Consider the following 21,249-nt stretch of genomic DNA (forward strand, 5'->3'; position numbering starts at 1 on the left):
CACCATTCGAATCACTACTTTAGATTAAGGTGCTGACACCCTAAAGCCTCTTAAAATTATTGTGTATCATCCCACACCTCAATTAGAAACTCTTGCGCCTCTGTCACTCCCAGGGGACCAAAGTGGTTTTTCTCTTGAAACCCCAACTTTGGGAACTCAGCTCTGTTTCACAGTGAGTCATTTGGATCCTCACACATTCCAGCCAGTAATTTAAGACATAAGAAGCTACATGGAGAGGAATTTTGGAACAGGAGTTATATGCCTGTCAGCAAATTGCAGGTATGTGGTGGTTACCAAGCTGCCTTTCTCGCTTCCCTTCAAAGTGTGTTTGCTTTACTGTCTCAGATTAGCCAGCCAAGGCCACTTAGCGCCCACCCCACACCATCCACCTCTTTTTTTCAGCCTCCCCAGGCCAAATGGCCCAACAGAGGTAGCTACTTGACTCCCATCTGCCCTTTCCCACACCTCAAAGCCACAGGGCATTCCTAACCTCAGTCAGATGGTTACAGAGTTTAAGCTCAATAAAAGGGGAGTCTATGTGAAGTCACACTGAGCTTCTTTTCCCCAAGACCTGGCCCTCCTTGCTCTGCTCAACCAGTCTGCTAAATCACTACTTAGGCCAAAGTCTCTATCTCTATTTCTTGTGGACATGGGGCCCACCAACTTGTCCTTGTCACTTTGTCAGTCCAGGTCCTATCCCAACCCTTTCTTAAACATTCCTGAGTGAATTTACAACTATCCATAATTCACCCACCTCTTTCCAAAAACAAGCAACAAGCCCAAACCCCTGAAACAGTGGTCTTTGCTATTTATTGTCCAAAGTCCAAATCTTCCACAGTTCCAGAGCTCCACGGTTCCATGTGGAAGTGATTCCAGGCAGACTCCCTAGCCCTCCTCTATCTGCTCCTCCCCAGTTTGCTCAGGTAACAGCAAAGTCTTACTCACTCCTCTCTACCCAGGTTAAGGTTTCTCTGACCTTTACCCAAGAACTGATGCCCCAGGAAGGAAGGAAGAGAGTTCTATTCTGTATCCGGGTCAGCGGGTTTAAGGGCTTGCTTCTTTGTTTGGCTGGCATTTACTAAGTGTCAGGCGATGGGCTAGATGCTGAGGACATGGAGATGATTTAAAAATAAACAAATAGAGGTGCCTGGGTGGCTGAGTCAGTTAAGCAGCTCTTGATCTCAGCTCAGGTCATGCAGGATCTCACGGTTAGTGAGATGGAGCCCCAAGTAAGGCTCTGTGCTCCTGCACAGAGCCTTTTTGGAATTCTGTCTCTCCATCTCTCTGCTCCTCCCCCACTTATTCTCTCTCTCTCTTTCTCTCTCTCTCAAAATAAATAAATAAATTTTAAAAATAAACAATAAGCATAGTTCCTACTTTTATGGAGCTTTAATTCTAATGGTCAGGTGCCACTGACCTGACTTCCTAAATTTGGATAAAAAACAGAAAATTAATGTGAAGTGAGAATCCTATTTGGAAATAGGTCAGAGGGGTTTTTTTTATTAATATAATCAACGTGTATCTCAGCGTGTGAGAAGTCTGCTTGAAAATTACTTTAAAAAAGAAAAAGGACTTACACCTGTTGCAGTCTGTTTGATGACCCAGACAGAAAAGCGTTTCTAAAGATTTTGTCACAGTGTAACGCAATCTCCCTTGATTGTTGCCCCAGGTGCCTTTCCCTCATTGAAATCTATCATTAAAAGAGGATCCTACATGTCAGATTAAATGGGGAGAAGAATAAAAGAAGGTCCTTTTCCCACCTTCCGGAGTTGGCATCAGTAAAAAAAAAATGTATTCGTGAAATTTTGTTTCTAATACAAACATCAACTTTTCACCTAGCAGCAAAGTTCTTTTTTGCACTTTCTTGCTAACTTGTTTCTGATTATAAAAGCAATACATGCTTATTATAGGAAATTTGGAAAATATAAACAAGTATAAAGAGAAGACAACACCTGCAATCTCACTGACAAGCAATAATCACTTTTGATATGTTGGTTTATTTCCTCCCAGTGTTCTTTATTTTTCTATTCATGTAAGTGTTCACACACATTTTGCATACTTCTGATCATGCCATATGTATGTAATTTTTTTTTTAATATATGAAATTTACTGTCAAATTGGTTTCCATACAACACCCAGTGCTCATCCCAAAAGGTTCCCTCCTCAATACCCATCACCCACCCTGCCCTCCCTCCCACCCCCCATCAACCCTCAGTTTGTTCTCAGTTTTTAACAGTCTCTTATGTATGTATGTAATTTTGTATTCTACTTTTTATTCTCACCATTAGACAAAAAAAAATGTCCTTGTGTAATTATTATTTGAAAACATCAGCAAGGCTAAATCTTCATTCTTATAATGAGTTTATTTCTCCCATTAATCGAAGTCCCAATCTACTGTGTGAGAGACCTACTTCTCATTTACTCTAAACTTGACCTTGAGATCACACCAAAGAAAAAAGAAAAAAAGGAGTAGAAAAGTATTGATAATAAAATCCCTTAAACGAATTGAGGAAACTCTGCAAACCACACCTTCCTCTCTAAAGAGAATTCCAGCAAACTTGAGAGACGTGAAGGTGGTGTCCAATTCTCTCTTCAGACCTAACAGGTAGGTTTTTAAGATTTCACGTTAGAGTCCAGTCTCCTGGCTATTGACCCTCATCCTAGAAGCATGAAAGGCATTTTTTTTTTTTAAGTAAAGTTCAGAATTCCAGTTTTCAAGCTTGAGATAATCTGGCTTGGCTACTCTCAAAAAAAAAAAAAAATCAAGGATTTTTATTAAATTGACATGAACTTAAAAAAAAAAAAAATAAAATAAAAAAATAAATTGACATGAACTTGATATGAACCAATGTGTGATATACTTTCTATAAAAGAGAAAAAAATGTTAAAAATCTAATACGTTTTATTTTATATGGAGCTTGCAAGTGATATATCATTTTCTCTTGCTTAATTTTAAAATATATCTTAATTTTTAAGTAACTATTATTTTGAACATAGCTTTGTTGATTTGATCATAAAAGTAGCCCATAATCATTCCAACCTCTTTCTTTTGTATTTTATCCTCTGAATGACCCTATGAGGTGAGCGAGTAGGCAGAGGAATATTGCTATGCTGGCTTCACAGATCAGGTCACTCAGAATCTGGAAATGTTAAATGACTCATCCAAGGTCACACAGGAAGTCAAAGAACTGGAGTTAGAAATTTTCTTTTAATTCAGTGCACCCTTCTTTTCAGATAATCTATTTTGAGCATCTTTTATAGAAATACGGTTTATCTCTATTCTGTTCAGAAATGTATAGCACTCTACCCAATGCTATCACACAACACATTTTATGAGGAAAACTGACAGTCTCAAGTTGGCTCCAGAGGAAGGTGACCAAGACTGTGAAAACTATAGAAGCCATGTTCCAATAATGGATGAAGGAACTTGGTATATTTAGCTTGGAAAAAGAAAATCAGAAGGAGATAAGACGGCTCTTTCAGTGTTACAAAGGCTGTCCTAAGGGGCAGATGAGCAGACTTGTTCCATGTTGCTCCAAATATTGGACAAGAACAATGGACAGAATTTCAAAAGAAACAGATTTCTGCACAATGAGAGATTTGTCTTTTGGACCAATGGAACTGTTCAACTGTGGAGAAAACTGCTCTCCCTCTAAGACGGTGAACTCCTCTGCACGAGGAGGCACTGAAGAAAAAGCTGTCAGGGATATTCTGATGACTTTTTTGGTTCCTGCACCTTCAGTCTACTTGTCCTTTGTTTTTCTTGGCTCACTAATGAAATACACAGTGCACAGCACGTGAGCGAAGAGAAGCTATGATGAACCAGGTGCTTCCCAGCTATGTTTCTCAGCTGATTAGAATCTCCGGGGGTGGCTGGCGGCTCCCCATGAATCAGAAGCCACGGAGACCTCAGAGAAGGAGCCTGGGAACTGCCGGTTTTACACGTGCCCCGGGGTGATTGCTGTCCTTGTGGAAGTTTGAGAAAAGTTTTCAAAACATCATTTTATCCATTCAATTCTCACAACAATCTTGGAGGGCAGATGAGAAACTAACGCTCAGAGTTATTGAGCAATGCGCCCAAAGTTACACAGCTGTGCAGGGATTCACACTCAGGGAGGTTAGTCTGGAGCCTGGTGGTATCTTACCTACCCTCCATGAGATTCTGAAAGAGAGATACAAGACAAGGAAATGAAGATGGGTTTTATTAGATATGCATTTGGGGTTTTTAAAATATAGGTCATGGGGTGCCTGGGTGGTTCAGTCGGTTGAGCGACCGACTTCAGCTCAGGTCATGATCTCACATTTTGGGTTCCAGCCCTGTGTCGGGCTCTGTGCTGACAGCTCAGAGCCTGGAGCCTGCTTTGGTTTCTGTGTTTCTCTCTCTGCCCCTCCTCTGCTCGCGCTCTTTCTCTGTTTCTCAAAAAATAAAATAAAACATTAAAAAATTAAAAAAAAAATAGGTCATGAGTCATTGGTATGCATGATAAAATGTGGAGGCATGTAATTGGTGGTGTTCCGATTTAGTCAGGGACTATGTTGAAGTTCACTTTCTTGTCTTTCATGAACAATTGTGAAAAGAGCGTACTAACCAAATAAGTAATTTCAACATGATTACAAAGAGAACAACATTTTAATACACTTAGCAGAAGCAATTTACATGCATACAATTAATGTGCTAATTTCAGTGATCTTTAGCTATTCATTAAAACAGGCCTGGCAGGTCCTGTACTTGGCAACACTTTGTTAGTCATTTCCTGCTATTACTTTATATACTCGAAAGCAATCAGCCATCTATAATTTAAGACTTTTCACTAATTAAATAGCCCTTTCTCTAATTATGACCAAATTAGAGAGGTTAGTGTGTGGATAAATATGTTTGTATTTGGCACAAGTATTCAAAGAAGGTGATTTCTCAGTATGGGGCAACAGAGACCAACATGTGATCGACAGTCTTCAACACAGAGTACAGGGAGAATGTTAGAGCGTGCAAGAAAGGCCTTTTGACTTAAAATCTGAGCAACGGAGGAAAAGTATTCTCTTTGAGATGGGCTTTATGTTCAGCCTTGTAAACCAAGCAAAGTCTGGATTTGTTGACCTTCAGGGAATAATACAAGGATCATCTGTTTTTTCAGGCCTTTGCCCAAGAGATGAAATGGAATGAGGGTTCGGAGAAAAAAGAGTTAAAGGTTGTGTTTGCAGGAATGTGTTTGCTGACATTGATCAATGGGTAATTTTGCGATTGTAGGTTTATTCACATAGAGGGTTCAAAAAACAGATCAATAATGAAGCAATGGTGAAGATGCCAAAGAAAAGGTGATTAATGAAAAATATGGTGGAGGTACAATCTGCCACGTAGTATGAATGTGCCTTCATTCAGCACCCTATAAATAAATATGCATCTGATGGAAACAGAACATTCCCTTGGAATGTCGTTACAGCCGGGCAGAATCTCATCAGAGCCCATGCTTCAAAGAGCAGTTCCTCATGTCCACAGAAGCAAGTTTAAATTCTCTTGTGTAAAGTCTCTGTAAGCAGTTCCACTCTTGCATTATGCATGATTCTGACATCTTGTAACACGAGCAGTGTTCTAATAGTGATTTCCAATTTTATTTCCTGGGTTACATTTTAACGATCCTATTTAGGTTAGCATTTTACTTTGGCCACATATCTTGTTACATTTCCTCATATAGCATTTAATTACGGTAGCAAAGCTGTAACCTAGCATTGTATAGATGCACAAGGATTTAGTGTAGTCTTTAAAGAATTTATGGCTTTTAAGCCAGTGCTTTGTTCCATCATTTTCACTGTGCCAATTTCATATGTAATGATGACTGTTAGGCAGGATCCTTGCTCCTTGCACCAGGGAACTGATAGTAAGTAATAATGAGTTGTGCTGAAAGTAAATACCAAAATCTAAGATAGCCAAAGATGACAGTGGGTTGTAGGTCTTTCCTAAGGTGATGACACTCAAGTTCTTAGATAGAAAAACAGGAGGGGTCAACCTTAAGTGAACTTGTGAAGAAGCCAAACACTTCACTCTTCCCCTTCTTGTGTCTCCTTCTGCAGCCTCTTTTTGCAGGAGCCCAGGCTTTCCTCCTTGTTGACATTGCCCTTAAAAAAGGATTTGAGGGACACCTAGGTGGCTCAGTCTGTTGAGCATCTGACTGAAGTCATGATCAGGTCATGATCTCGAGGTCCATGAGTCAGAGCCCGCATCAGGCTCTATGCTGACAGCTCAGAGCCTGGAGCCTGCTTTGGATTCTGAGTCTCCCTCTCTCTCTCTGCCCCTCCCCTGCACACACTCTGTCTCTCTCTCTCAAAAATAAATAAACATTAAAAAATATTTTTAATAAAAGGATTTGAAACCAATCCTCAGCACCTGGGTGGTATCATATCAGAAATATCTTCTCTATGTTTCATGTATATCTAAGTGCTATTTATTATTTTGGAATGTCAGTCCCCTATTTCAATTATTCCATCAGTCAGTAGATAAGTCATGGATGGCATCTGAGCAGCGAATGTGAAACCAGTTTTCTTTCCAGATCTCGTTTTTCAATGGTCCAGAGAAGATATATCTACATTGCACTAAGGGTAAAATGAAATGCTTTCAATTAACCTCTTAATTTGGTCCATGCATCACAGCGTTGAGAAATATGATGATTCATGATTCGTTTTAAACTTTTACTGAGCAGTTTAAGCATCTTTACTGATAACCAAATGATGACCACACACGCTCCTCTCCATGAACTGTGATAGACACATCTCAGAAAAGTATGTTTATGTGTAATATGTGTCATGTATGTAGCATACCACATGAAAAGCAACATACATTGTCTCAATCAACACTTCTGCATATACTTGCACAAAGGTGTCCAGAGGAGGAGGCAGAAGGCAGGGCTGAAATCCAGCCCAATCTCTCCTGGCCAAATCTAGGACAACACAGTGTTATCCTTAACCGATGATGCTTTCTACTAATTGGTCCCCCCAAGAGGAACACCTGTTTCTAATTCCCAGAAAGGCAATGTGCTAGTGTTAGCCAGGGCTCCTTTCATACTCGGCACAACTCCAGAAAGAGTGTATGCATATAGGTGAAGACCACAAAGGTGAGAGGAATTAAATTACTTGCTTCAAGCCCCACAACTACTAAGACACTTTAGAAAAATGCGACCTTGGGGCGCCTGGGTGGCTCAGTCGGTTAAGTGTCCGACTTCGACTCAGGTCATGATCTCACGGTCTGTGAGTTCGAGCCCCGCGTCGGGCTCTGTGCTGACAGCTCAGAGCCTGGAGCCTGTTTCAGATTCTGTGTCTCCCTCTCTCTCTGCCCCTCCCCCGTTCATGCTCTGTCTCTCTCTGTCTCAAAAATAAATAAACGTTAAAAAAAAAAAAAGTTTTAGAAAAATGCGACCTTTAAATACCACACTTCCTCCCCAAAAAAGAAAGATTGAGGGGAAACTCACATATTTCCTTTATGTGTGTCTGCTCAGCTCAATTGTTGGGAGCACTGTGTTTATGAAACCACAGAGCCAGCAGCTTTAGTTAAAGGACTGAACTATACTTTGTGCTAAGTCATGACTGTGCTCTCCGCAGAGCATGCTTGGGGATGCAAAGCAAGGAGAGGAAGGAGTTAATCGTGTGGTTCAGTGGTTCTCAAACTTTAGTGGGCTTCAGAAATACCAAGGGGGGCTTGTTAAACAGAGATTACTGGACTCCCACTGCAGAATTTCTGATGTGGCGGGTCTGGGATTGACCTGAGAATCTGCATTTCTCACAAGTGTCAGGGTGATGTTGATGCTGCTTACATAAACTAGGGATCCATCCATTACAAAAACAAAAACGAAACAAAAAGTCACTAGTCTATAAGTGAGTCAGGAGTGTTATCTAAGAGCTTAAAAACAGTGCAGGTCTTGGCTCTCATGTTTCCCTCTGTTCAAAGGAAACTGCTTGCAGGATTATAGTGGTATCTTTAGCTTTTGATTTACACCCGACTAGTATTAAAAATTAAAATAACAACAAAAGATTACAGGGTACCAAACTGACCAGGTTTGGTGTTAGATGTCCAGCCTAACACTGCTATCTTTGAGAGAAAGGGCACTGCTGCAAATGGCAGAAAATAAATAAAGGATTGGACGCCTGCCCTACTAATTGCATATTTATTCTTGTCCCTTTACTCATTTTTCATATGTGGACAATCACAGTTAATCACAAAGCATTTCTCTCAGGATCCTTCATAAAGTGTGAAATAAATTCTCCAATAAAATGTTTACTAGAGTGTATCCAGTTTCCAATTAAAGAAACATGCTTGTGCGGTGTCAGGAATTCCTTCCACAAAACATTTCCTTTGTGCAGAAACACTTTACGGTAAATCTTCAAATAACCCTGTGTTGTCAGGATAACTTAAAGCAGAGTGTCCAGTGAACCCCCCACACCACCTCTCACTACCCTGCCACACCCCCCCCCCCCAAGGAACAGTCTGTATAAAATAATTTGCTCTTGTCTGTATACACAGTGAGCCAATGTGGTGTGAAAGGCACTGGTAGTCATCTTAATAATCTATACGTATCACTCTGTAATCAATATGGCGAGCGTACCACCTGAGTGATCCCATCAACAAATTCTGTCAACACATACTGAATGATTATCTAGGGCCACCATTTATCCGCGGGGCATCCAGAATAGCCTTGTCAATTTTTCTTTTATTTTTTAAAATGTTTTTTGGGTCCCCTCCATGTTTTTCATCTTCTTTTAAAGAATCTCAATTCTCCTACTCTATGAGTAACACGAAAAAAACACAATGAGGCAATCCATTTTCCGAATGGTGGGACAGCAGATTCACAGCATTTAATTAGAGCTAATTTAAGAGGGTTTTCTTAGTCTTCAGGACCAAATCCCTCAAGGGAAACAGTGATGCAATTGTTTGATGTCTTTTACTTGGGGCTCATCTTCAGAGTTCTTCGTTATGTCTGGGAAAAATTCAGACAGGTGGGCTTGTCTTGGTCCCCATGGAAGCAGCATTGCCCTGACAGTTTGATCACAGTTCTGGAAATCTAGTTTTTCTGGCTCTAAGTTACTGACAAGTCTGTCTCCGGGTTTAAGGACAGCCTTGCTTGGAGAGCTGTTTTCTTTGATGGGGATGTCAAACTAACAGTGATCACACTGTAACAATGAGACTTTTTCTCCCTTTTTATTAAAGCCACAGGTAGAAGAGGTGGTTATCTGGTTTTCATGTGAACTATGAGCAATAAGAATTTCCTGAGGCTTTTTTAAAGGCACAAATTGCTAAGAAATTTTTAATTGAAAAAAATGACAATCGTGGTCATCTGAAATGGACCTAAAATTCAATATACCATATGGGGAAAACCTCATTAGAAAGCTAGGGTACCTTCTTGTATATTCAGACCAAAGCTAGAATGGTAATTGACTTGAGTGCAGGATTTTTAAAAGAATCAGACTTGCCTCTTTCTCTCAGGTTGTCTTCTCAAGGGACTTTTTTAGCTCCTCAATTCTGAAATGATAATAATAAGAAGAAAAATAATAGTGGAGAGGGATGACTGGTGAGGCAGAACTTCAAGTCTTCTAATGAGAGAATATGCATTTCAAAACCTGCCAATCCCTTCAGCTTCTACAAGTGGAGACATCAATTAGCTGTGGAAAGAACCACTTTTAATTAAGTGGTATAAGACAAACAGGCAGCCATTGTTATGGGGCAAAGGTATTACAGGTTTCTTTTTTATTTTTCCCCCACAACTGAAGATGCTCTCCCCAAATCCCTTACCATAGGGAGCTCTAGGGATGCTGAAATGGGAATGGGCACATTTCTGAAGTGTTTCTGGAAAGAAAGGGATGGAAAACTGCACCCCTATTCCCTTTAAGGTTGCAGATTCTTCAAACACCTTGAACTGACATGGCTGAGGTTAGCTGGTGGTTTAGGAGCTTAGGAGCTGCTCAGAGAAATCTCACCATGAGAAACAGATTCTAAAATAGAGAGCCAGACTCCAGACTAGGTCTGGGTTGTCTCAGACATGGATTACTTCTGCGGAAAACTTGCCTGAACCAGCCACCCTGGTCCAGTGGGTTTACCACAGGAGAGGGAAAAAAAAAAAAAAAAAAGCTGTGTGAAACACACGTATGTTTGAATGTATGTATATAGACCTAAGAGCTGAGTGATATTTGAGGTCCAGCTGTCTGTTGGCCCTGGGTGACCATGGCTGGGGTGATCCTGGCTAGGAAAGTTCCTCTCTCAATGTGGACCTGCACCCTGATGATGCAGCGGGAAGACAATACATTTTTAACAGCCAGCACCTGCCCAGTGAGGCCAGAGGCTGCAGACAGTCAACCAGACAACTGACTTTCTCTTGATGGGCTTTGATTATAATCCCAATTAACCCTGGGATCTAAGATAGCCTCTGGGTTCCCGGGCTCTGCAAGGACAGAGATGTTCTTACAATGCCAAGCTGCCTGTTCCAGGCCATGTTGAACAGAATATTTAAAGAATTATTTTGCTTTAGAGTTCATAATTGCTGGTGAGTGTCAACACACACACACACACACACACACACACACACACACACGGACGCACGCATGCACCCATCACCTAGCATTTATGCAAAGCGTATTATGCTAGCTACTGCAGCAAGCACTTCACACATATTACCTTAATCTTCACCATGTCTTATTCTACAAAAGAACCTGCTTTGACAAAAGATCGCACATTTATTAAGTGGAAAGCAAGGATTCAAACTCAGTCTCATCTGACTCAGTAACAGTTTAGCAACACAGAAGAATTCTGCTAGCATTACCAAGCTCAAATTTCAAAAGCTAGTATGAACATCTCTCAGTAAAGAAAATAATAATTAGCTGAAGCCCTGTTCATTTAAAGGGTTAGCGACTTAATCTTTTAAACTAAATCCCCTAGAGATAGTGTTGACTTATGAAAAAATAAATGAATGCAGGTCCACATAAAAGTTGCATTTTCAAAGAATAATTTCTAATAAATTCCAGGGATAGTCAAAGATGTTGTCAATGCACTTAGTGCATTACCTATCTACCTGTTTTATGCTGCACAATCCTCCCTCTCATACCTACCTTTACTTGTCCTCAACAGATGGCCTGTACAGGCCTTGAGGTACAAATGGAGCTAAAGTTTAATTTGCCAACTTGAAGAGGCTTATTTCTAAAATAGACATTTAACGGGGTGTCCGGGTGGCTCAGTCGGTTAAGTGTCAGACTTCGGCTCAGGTCATGACCTCATGGTTTGTGAGTTTGAGTCCTATGTCAGGCTCGCTGCTGACAGCACAGCACTTCAGATCCTCTGCCCCCTCTCTCTGCGCCCCCCTCTGACTTTCATGTGCTCTCTTTATCTCTCTCTCAAAAATAAATAAACATTAAAAAAAACAGTACAGATATTCAGGAAGCCTTACCAACAATCAAGCAAAAACTACTTCCCCCCTTTCCCCACTTCTGATTCTGGTCCCACAGTTTTCCCAGTCAGCTGAGATAAAAACCTTCAGGTCACTTTTCATTCTCCCTCTTCCTTCACCTGTAAAGTCAGTAAGTCACCAAGGTCTGTCACTTTTCATTTATTTATTTTTTTATTCCCATATCCTTGAGGAGGTTTTTTCTTTCCAGATCAACCACTGGTCATCACAAATTCCACCCAAATCATCCCATACAATATTCTAAGCCTCTACATTGACGTGCCTGTTTTTATTTAGTCTCACCTCCCTGACCTACCCCATACAATTCCAAGGCTGAGTCCCCAGAACACTACTTTGTACAGTTTCAATGGTGCTCTTTTTGGCGAGTCAAGAATATGTTAAAACCTGGGGTGCCTAGGTGGCTCAGTCGGTTGAGTGTCTGACTTCAGCTCAGCTCATGATCTCGCATTCCATGGGTTTGAGCCTTGCATCGGGCTCTGTGCTGACAGCTCAGAGCCTGGAGCCTGCTTGGGATTCTGTGTCTCCTTCTCTGTCTGCCCCTCCCCTGCTCGTGCTCCATCTCTCTCTCTCTCTCTCTCAAAAATAAAAATAAACATAGAAAGTATTAAAAAAAAAAAAGAATATGTTAAAACCTTAACCTACCACTCAAGAGAATGCACAACAGAGCCCAACCTGCATTTCCAGCTTTCCTTCCACTGCTGTTCCCCCAAGCTCATCCCTTTGCTCCAGCTTTAAGTGTCTACTCGCAGTCCTCCCAAAACAACTTGGATTATCCCCCTTTTTTTTACTTTATTTCTCTAACAAAAGAGTTCCTTCCTTCTTAATAATCAACCTATATTCACTTTTCCCATCTTTCAAAGTCCAGGTAGATCCCATTTCCTACCAGAACCCGCCCCCACCCCCACCCCCACCATCCCAAATAAAAGGAATAGTCCACTCTAAGTGTCAAGTGTCTGTTCTACTTATTTGGCACAAAATTATTTCATGGAATTACCAGTGTCTTTTCCATGTGTACATCTTTATTTGAACTAGACTGTAGAAATTTGCAAGTAGGAACTACATCATGTATGTTATTAATCCTTTACAGAACTTCTTGTTAAATATTTATACTCATAATACTATGTATTTTATATTGCACATAAATATTCATATGTCTGCCTCACAAAATTCCAATTAACTTATTTTAGGTAATCCACCCCTTCATGAGGATTTGTCTCCATGACACTTAAGGAATAAATAGTGATGGCAGCAAATTATAATTAGGTAAATTTTAGCTTCTATTTTGGTTGTTACCTAACATTACACATTTTTTTTTCAGAGCCCTAAGGTGAGTTACCTGTCTAGTGGCTAAATCAGTTCTGTTCTTCCTCATGTACAGAGTCTGTAATTGGCATAAATGTTCAGTTTCTGTAGATGTACCAGGCATCATCTATCTGACTTTGTGACTCAGATGGATTTTACAGCTCACACAAAGAACAAGGACTCTTTGATGACCAGTGACATCTCTTAAGCTGACAAATCACTTCCTTGTTATCCCTGGCATCTCCCACACCTAGCCCATTAGAAAGTGGCAGCTTTAAGAGATGTTGAAAGTTGAGGCAAAAAAAAAAAAAAAAATGAGGACCAATACTAGGCATTTAAATACTGACAGGCCTTGGGCAGACTTGATTTTTAAGTTAGCCATTCTAAGACAGATATAGGATTTTGCTGTTAAGATCAAAAAGTTAAGTCCCATAGCTTTTGCGTGTGGCAGGTCTTAATGCCTGGGGGAAGTCTGAACTGTGACTTGAATGGTGACTGGTCACATACATTGTGCCTTACTTTCCTCCTCTTAAATGAGTTAACATCTTCCTTAACTTCACTCAGATGAGCATTATCGATATGAGTTCTGCCATTTTGGGTTAAATGAACATTGGCAGGGGCCCCACAACTGAAATTCAAACCCACTTGGGGAGATCTTGTGAACTAGGGACCTGGCTGCTAAACTATATTAATCCAGGGAACTGTGGAACATCTTGGAAGATAATTCTTCCAAAGAGGGAATCAGACCCCAAGACTCAGCTGATGAGCCAGTTTGGTTCCTGCCATTCTGGCCTTATGTTCGGGCACTCATATTTGGGTCCTAAGGAGACAGAAGCCATAAGCAGAAACCAAAAGACAATGAAGGGCAAGTTACTACTACTTTGGGAGGACTTCTAATAAAGGACAATACCAAAAATGGAAGAGGAGCATTCCCTCCACCCCAATTCACTACAGGATTGCCCCCCATTTCAGTGGTCACAGCAGCCCCCCGAAAAAGAGGCAACGGTGCCGTGCAAATGCACCGTGTGGGAAACTATCAGTGTTGCACATGAGTCCCTGAGAAACACAACACCCCTGTTGGCCACTCAGAAATACTTGAGCGAGGACAGTAATGCTGTTTAGAGGGCTAGAGTCCAGCAGTGGCCAGGGACAGCCAATGAAACATGGAAGCTCTCTCAGAGTGACCCCACTTTCACTCAGGGAACCTTGAAGAGAAAAAAACAGAGACGGTCCCCAACTTAGAATAAATAGTTCCACTTTCGATTTTTTGACTTTACAATGGAGTGAAAACGGTACCCATTCAGTAAAACTGTAACATGAATTTTCAATTTTGATATTTTTCCAGGCTAGCCTCGTGTGGTGGGATACTCTCTCGTGACTCTGGGCAGTGGCAGAGAGCCGCAGCTCCCAGTCAGCCTGGCAATCACGAGGGTGAACAACAGATACATTTAACCACCATTCTGTACCGCTACAAACATTCTGTTTTTCACTTTCAGTCCAGTACTCAGTAAATTACAAGAGATACTCCACACACTATATCATCAAATAGGCTTTGCATGAGATGATTTGCCCAACTGTAGCCTAATGTAAGTGTTCTGAGCACTTTTAAGGTAGGGTAGGCTAAGCTATGATGTTGGGTAGGTTAGGTATATTACATGCAATTTTCAACTTACGGTATTTTCTCTCTCTTTTTTTTTTTTTTAATGTTTATTTATTTTTAAGAGACACAGAGTGTGAGCAGGGGAGAGGCAGAGAGAGAGGGAGACACAGAATCCAAAGCAGGCTCCAGACTCTGAGCTGTCAGCCCAGAGCCTGATGTGGGGCTCAAACCCACAAACCTCAAGATCATAACCTGAGCCGAAGTCAGACACTCAACCAACTGAGGCACCCAGGCGCCCCTCAACTTATGGTATTTTCAATTTATGATCCATTTATCAGGCCATAATTCCATGTAAATCGAGGAAGATCTGTAAAGCTAATGTTTACTGAGTGTTTTGAACATGCAGTGTTTTTCACTTACTAGTTTATGTGATCCTGAAGTCAACTCTAGGGAGTAGGTACTAATATATATATTTTTTTCATCTTATAGATAAGAGACCTGACTCTTAAAGAGATTAGGTAATTGGTCCCAAGGCCAGGAACTAATCAATGATAGCCTGGGCATTCAGCCTATCCAAATGCTGTGAGGTTCCTGAGCCTGATGGGTAACTACCAGGGTATAGAGGCTACTTTCCTGTCTTACAGAAGCAGCTAAGTGGACTTGTTCTTGTGACAGTTAAATATAAGTTCTTTGTTCCAACAAAGACCAGAATTGGTGCAGGCGTTTAACATTAGTTGAGGATCCACTACAGCTGGTTGGGGTTCAGGACCCCACTCTCCAAAATGAGCCACAGAATCTCCAAAAGCTAGTAAAGGGACATTCCAGAGCAGGCAGCCTGACCAGCTCAGGCAGGTGTGGGATTCTTGTGCTTGCTGTCACAATGTCTTTGAGACTTCATGGTAAGTGCTCACAGAGGTTAGCACATTTGTGGAGTTCTTATTCCCGTGATGTGGACAGAGGGGGACTAAGACAGTGTCCTACTCTACATGCTGGGAAGACTTATTATTGGTACTTTTTTGGGCTAGGTTTTGGGGGACTGTAATATTTCCCAGAAAAGCACTTCCTCACTCTGAGTATTAGTCACCTGTGTTATAAAATGAGGGCGTTGGAACAGATCACCTCTGAATTTCTCTGTTGGACTAAGACTCAAAATTAGAAAATTAAGAAAGCTGCTTTTACATTTTTACTATAAACTGTAGGATGAAAGAAAGAAAGAAAGAAAGAAAGAAAGAAAAAGAAATTTCAAAAATAAGCCAATGGAGATCACACTTAGAAACTGTGGTCACCATAAGAAAGATAGAACAGGTAACAGAAAATAAGAGAGAGAGAAAGAAGGTATCCCAGGGTTAGTAGCTCCTAGAGAAAGGTGAAAGGTTTTCTCCCGGCTTTAACAGAAATAGATTAAACCTTTCTTCAATGTGTTGAGACATCCTGCAGGGTATTTTATGGGCCAAAATAAGTCAGAGCCTTCTCCATTCAAGACCCAAAGTACAAAAGGAATGAGGTGGAGAATACTAGGAAGTTCTGAAAGTGACTCTGTCGCCAGACAATCAGGGACACATTTCCTGACCTTGTAAACAATGGGATTTTTGGATTCATCTCCTTTAGAGGAGAGTGAAACCTTTGTCCCTTAGAATGTTTTAAACTGAGATAGACAAAGAGCACACTGTTTGAGAAATGTTCTGTATTGTATTAAAGAGCCTACTGCAGAGAATGGTCTGATGGGGATCCCCAGTGTAAAGAACTGGGTGACCTATAACTTCTCTATTTTTGTGGATTTCTGCTATCTTAAACCTTTTGCGGCAAGCAGTCAGGTCCCTGAGGAATGGGGAATTGAAATACAACAGGTGGCTTGGCTGGCTCTTTCCAACAGATGTAGAAGAAGCATGCCAAATGTTCTGTCACCAACATCACCCAGCGTGCTCGCACATCCCCCACCTACCACACACACACACACACACACACACACTCACCAACACACATTTTCTCCTGCCCTGTACTTCTGTGAAGAAGAAGGCTTTAGTACGGTACAGTCTTATAGGTCTCTCTCCATAAGGCAGAGCCCAGAGAAGACACCGACCATGTTTTTTAGCTCATCATTGCCCAGACAATGTACCCAATTTTTATTTATCTGTAGGAAGTCATGGACAGAAACCTACCCAAGAAACCAAGGCATCCTGAAATGTGATAACAAGATAAGAATGTGTTCACTCAGGAATGATTCAATTCTCTGACAGTAAATACAAACAAAAACAAAATAAACTACCAAGTAGATTAACTGAGCTGAGATTATTTTACTATCTATTGCAACTTTAATGCCATTTATGTTTTATAACTTCAAATCTGAGAAAATGCCAAAAGATAAAAGGAGAAGAAGGAGGGGGAGGGGGAGGGGGAGGAGGAGGAGAAAAGGGAGGAAGGGTGGAAGGGAGAAAGAAAGAAAGAAAGAAAGAAAGAAAGAAAGAAAGAAAGAGGAAGGAAGGAAGGAAGGAGAAAGAATAAAAGAAAATGTCAAAAGATGATTCAGGGAAAGTCAAGGCAGGGGGTGGCGGCAGGAGGAAGCATGTAATTCCTATTTTATTGAATGCCATCACATTTTTACTGAATGTTTTAGTATGCACTAAACAAGATATTGTCCCTTCCCTCATAGGGCTTTCAGCTTACAAGAGAAAATGTTCATTTAAATATCCAATCATAATAAGAGAGAAATTTTAATAGCAAGAGTACAAATAATAAGAAAATACTTTAATTACTGAGGCAAAAAAGCATAGTAACACACAGACAGAAAGACAACTATGAGAGACTATTTAGGGTCAGCAGAGAAAGCTTCATAAAAGGAGGAGGTTGAGGAAGAGGAAAATATATTTTTCCTTACTTAATAATCTTATATTATCCCCAGTTTGCAGACGAGGAAATTAAAGCTCAAAGGAATTGAATAACTCTCCCAAGATAGCTACGCTGTTAAGAGACAGAAATTGTGCCCAGGCCTCTTTACCTCTGCCACACCCTTCCATCAGACCTAGGCTGTGACCACTGAACGGAGCCATCAAGAGTGAAGGGTTTTAGTAGCTGGAGACAGAAAGAACAACATGAGTAAATACACAGGGCATGAAAGCGCATTGTAAACTTGGTGAACTTCAAGAAATCATAGAAGTATATATAGAAGATGAGGTTGGAAACATTTTAAAGTGACAAATGGATACAAAAAGTTCAAATCTTAGAAAAACAGAAATCACAGGTCACTCTTCCAGTTGCTTATCTATGTCTCCCCTCCCTCAGATCAATCTTGCTTTTAGAAAACGCCACTGCACTAGGGACATACATACTTATTAAGTATTCAATTCTCACTGGATGACAATTGTGACTGTATTCTTTTAACAATCAGATGAGGGATGAATGGAATATTTAAAGTCCGGCTTATTATATGACTTGAAGATAGAGTAAGAAAGGGGGGACAGGGAAAGATAGGAATGGTACCACATAGCCTTGAGAAATCAAGTCCACAGATTATCCTAAATCCACCATGTACTTACTTACAGGGTCCTTACTTACAGGGTCCTTAACGCACTTGAAATTCTATCACTGGCACATGTTAACCTATTGCCAAAGCTTCAGAAAATGGGGCAGGAGGAAGAAAGGCATTTTGTGTACGTAATTTGTACAAAAAAATATCAGAAAATGAATCTCTCTTTGGCTGCTGCCAGAAATTGACTTTTGTATGGAACCGTCAAAGTTCAGCCTAATCCCTAGGCTTCTCAAAATACTTTATCTCATGACTCAATTTATTCTCAGGCTATGACTACACCAAATATGTGGTCTACAAGATGTACATTTAGTATAATGTAATCATTGTAGTCAACCATAGCCACACTACGTGATAAAACCCTTCTATGCATGATAATCAAATTAACTCGGCAAATGTCCAATTTTTCCTTTTCGAAGACCATGTTTCTTATTCAGAGAATTAAATCTGAATATATTTTTCCTTAGTACTACTTCATTACTTCCAGAATATAGATGTTCTTGTTTATATGCTTCATTATCTTTATAAAACATCAAACAAAAGCACTTTGCATATTTCCCTGCTAAGTGGAGAGAAATCCAGAAATTTACTGGGTTTCTATTGACCCAGTAAATGCAAGACTGAAATCTAAAGGCTCTTAACATTATTTATGCTGAAAATGTATCAAATTCTATTCTGAAAGTACACTGACCTATAAAAAGTATTTGTCTTGCTCTGGTAAACAGGAGCCCTGTGTAAATGGATATCTCAGTTCCAACTGAAGTTTACTTTGTTCTAATCAGAACTGATGTATCAGATCACTTGATGATGTCCTTGTTACACTGGAGAGTCACCCATTCTGCAGCTTGTCTATACTGCAGCATGTGGTACTCCACTGAACTCAAAATGAATAAGGAAAGTAGAATTCTTTTAACCCTACAAAACTCAATAAATCTCTCTGAACACAGATCATAACAAAAAGATAATTTGTTGAAGTTGCCATTTTCAAAAATACATTCCTCATAAATAAAAATAACACACAACTTTCACAATGGATTTTGTACCATCTTGCAGCCCAGGTGATCAAGAATCTGAAGGCATTGTGGGCCTTCATACTCTAAGATTAGTAACTCTATCAAGACTGTGTGACCTTGTACAAAACCCAAAAAGGTATTGGAAACCTGATTTTTCACTTAGCATTCTTCCAGAATAACTTTCTTTCACTTCCTCTTGCCCTTTGCTCTGCCGATGCCCCTTTAAAACTCAGGTCAAATGTCACATCTCTGGCAAGTCCTCCTTTAACTACCCAGTTCCACTTAACCATCTTTTCTCTGTGCTCCCAGAGCCCCTCATGCACAACGCGGCAGCCACAGTTCCTCACTCTACCCGGCAGTCTTTGATCGACACGTCTGCTTGTCCTTCGGAACAAGAGGATGACTTATTCAACTTTGTTTTCCCATTCCCTCAATCGATATCTGGGACAGAGTAGTTGCCCAGTACGCTTCTTCGAATAAATAAATGACAAATGAAAAATATATCTATTCATATAAGAAGAAGATCATTTTGCACATGTGTCCAAAATTGCATCTTCAGACTTTTCTATTTATTCTCTGTCCTATATTTTAATATACAAAGACATTCTAATTTTGGCCTCTGTGAATAATCTGGCACATTTTGACTTTCAGCACTGTGATTTCCATCAAGCAACATATCGCACCAAAAGTGTAAAAAAGATATATATATATATACACATATTTTACCTAAATATTACTTGAAACAATGGCATGGGCTTATGAGCACAGTGATGAATTTATAATCTGAAATTCAGTGATTGTGTTCCACTGTGACTTGGGTATATAATTCTTTCTTCAGGCAAGGGGCTGTCAATAGGCAGCTTCGAAAAATAATGAATGTTTGCAGTAATAATTTCATGGGTTGACTGAAACTTAATAGCTTTTATTTCCAATTTAGACTTGTGATATGTTCCAGTAGAAACAGTCTCAAATGAAATATAGTCTATTACAGTACTATTTAACCCTCTCTTATTTTGTTAATCCTTTGTCGCTGTTTTATTTGGTTTTGTGTTTACAGTCACAGCAGACTGAGTTAGCCACCTCACTTTTTATTTTGCTGCCTCTGTCTCAGCCTTTCTCAGTCTGCTCTCCATCACCCAGAAGATGGATGTGTGATAACTAATTATCTGATTGATGAGGACCCTTGCTTCAGTTCACTATTGCCAACCTTCCTCTTGGCCCCTTTACTACTCAGTATTGGGTAAATGGCTAATTCTAGATTAGGTTAGTCCACCCTGCTTATTATCAATAGGTCAAATTGGGGACAAGGTTAAGACTCTCAGGTTAATGAAAGTCTTTGTTCAAAGCTGTGGAAAAGTCTGACTGCTAGGAATATAGAATCCGATGGCCTTGAGTTTGCAGGTCTATGTGTATAGAGACAACTGAGCACCTTACCATGGACAAAGTACAAGGTTAGCATTTTGACGAAGGCAGAAATGAGACAAAAATTAGGGTAGTACTGAAACCCTTGGATTGCTGAGTGTATGATACACAACAGAACATTCTTTAAAATAATGACACTTACTCACGATACCCAACAGGCTGGCTTGAGATGATTTTGCAAAATTACACACAGTAGGTATCTACCCTAGAATAAATGAATCAAAAACCCCAGAGGTAACCTTGACACAAGCATTTTAAAAACAATCAAACTCTCAGGTCTGATGCGCATTTCTAGGTCTGATGCGCATTTCTAGGTCTGGTGCACATTTCTGATAATAATAAACCATTTCTTAACTACTTCTGAGACAAAATGCCAAAACCAAATAATTTGATGGGAAAAAAATAAATAAAATGGCTTAGGGTAGTTAAAGACAAAACTTGTTTAGATTCTCTGTCATGGCACTCACGGCAACAACATTACTATGCTTTTGATGATACCGATGCACAGAGAAGCAAAAGTCAATAAGTATAGTGATCACCCTGAATCAGGCTTTATCTAAACTAGACCCCCCAAAATCACATCATTAGACAAAATTACACCAAGAGCTTATTTTTAAGCCCAATGAATAAACTATAGTGGATAATGAGAGTTCGTTCGGTGTTCCCCTTTGTCTACTCTAGAATTAAAGACGTGCTGATACAAATCTAGTGACTAGATAATCACTAATCATTGTGAAGCAGCAATGCTATTGAACCATATCATTTTAAAATACTGTAGATACTACTAGAAAAGTTGTGATGAACCAGGGGATGTTTCTTTTCTTCTAGAGGCAATGCAGAAGTAATGGAGAGTGAAGGGATGTGAGCAGCAGCACCACGAGAAATTTTCAATAGAAACCTAACATCTGGGATGGGATTGATAGGAGAAAGCGGTTGGTGTCTTTGGTTCTAGTA

At 40.1% G+C, this 21,249-nt stretch overlaps 1 protein-coding gene across 6 annotated transcripts in view; it reads right to left on the minus strand.

Moving 5' to 3' along the window:
- LOC122198642 overlaps positions 1-21,249 on the minus strand; it is a 61,774-nt gene that overhangs the window by 14,768 nt on the left and 25,757 nt on the right. For 4 of the 6 annotated variants that reach the window (XM_042903339.1, XM_042903338.1, XM_042903340.1 and 1 more), the window contains one exon: positions 9,450-9,502. The exons of the other annotated variants lie outside the window; for them this stretch is intronic. The gene's annotated coding sequence lies outside the window, so the exon portion shown is untranslated. The remainder of the gene's footprint in view (positions 1-9,449; positions 9,503-21,249) is intronic. 6 annotated transcript variants of the gene reach the window in all.

This window comes from Panthera leo, chromosome C2 (genome assembly GCF_018350215.1).
Source record: "Panthera leo isolate Ple1 chromosome C2, P.leo_Ple1_pat1.1, whole genome shotgun sequence".
NCBI classification, from domain to species: Eukaryota; Metazoa; Chordata; class Mammalia; order Carnivora; family Felidae; genus Panthera; species Panthera leo.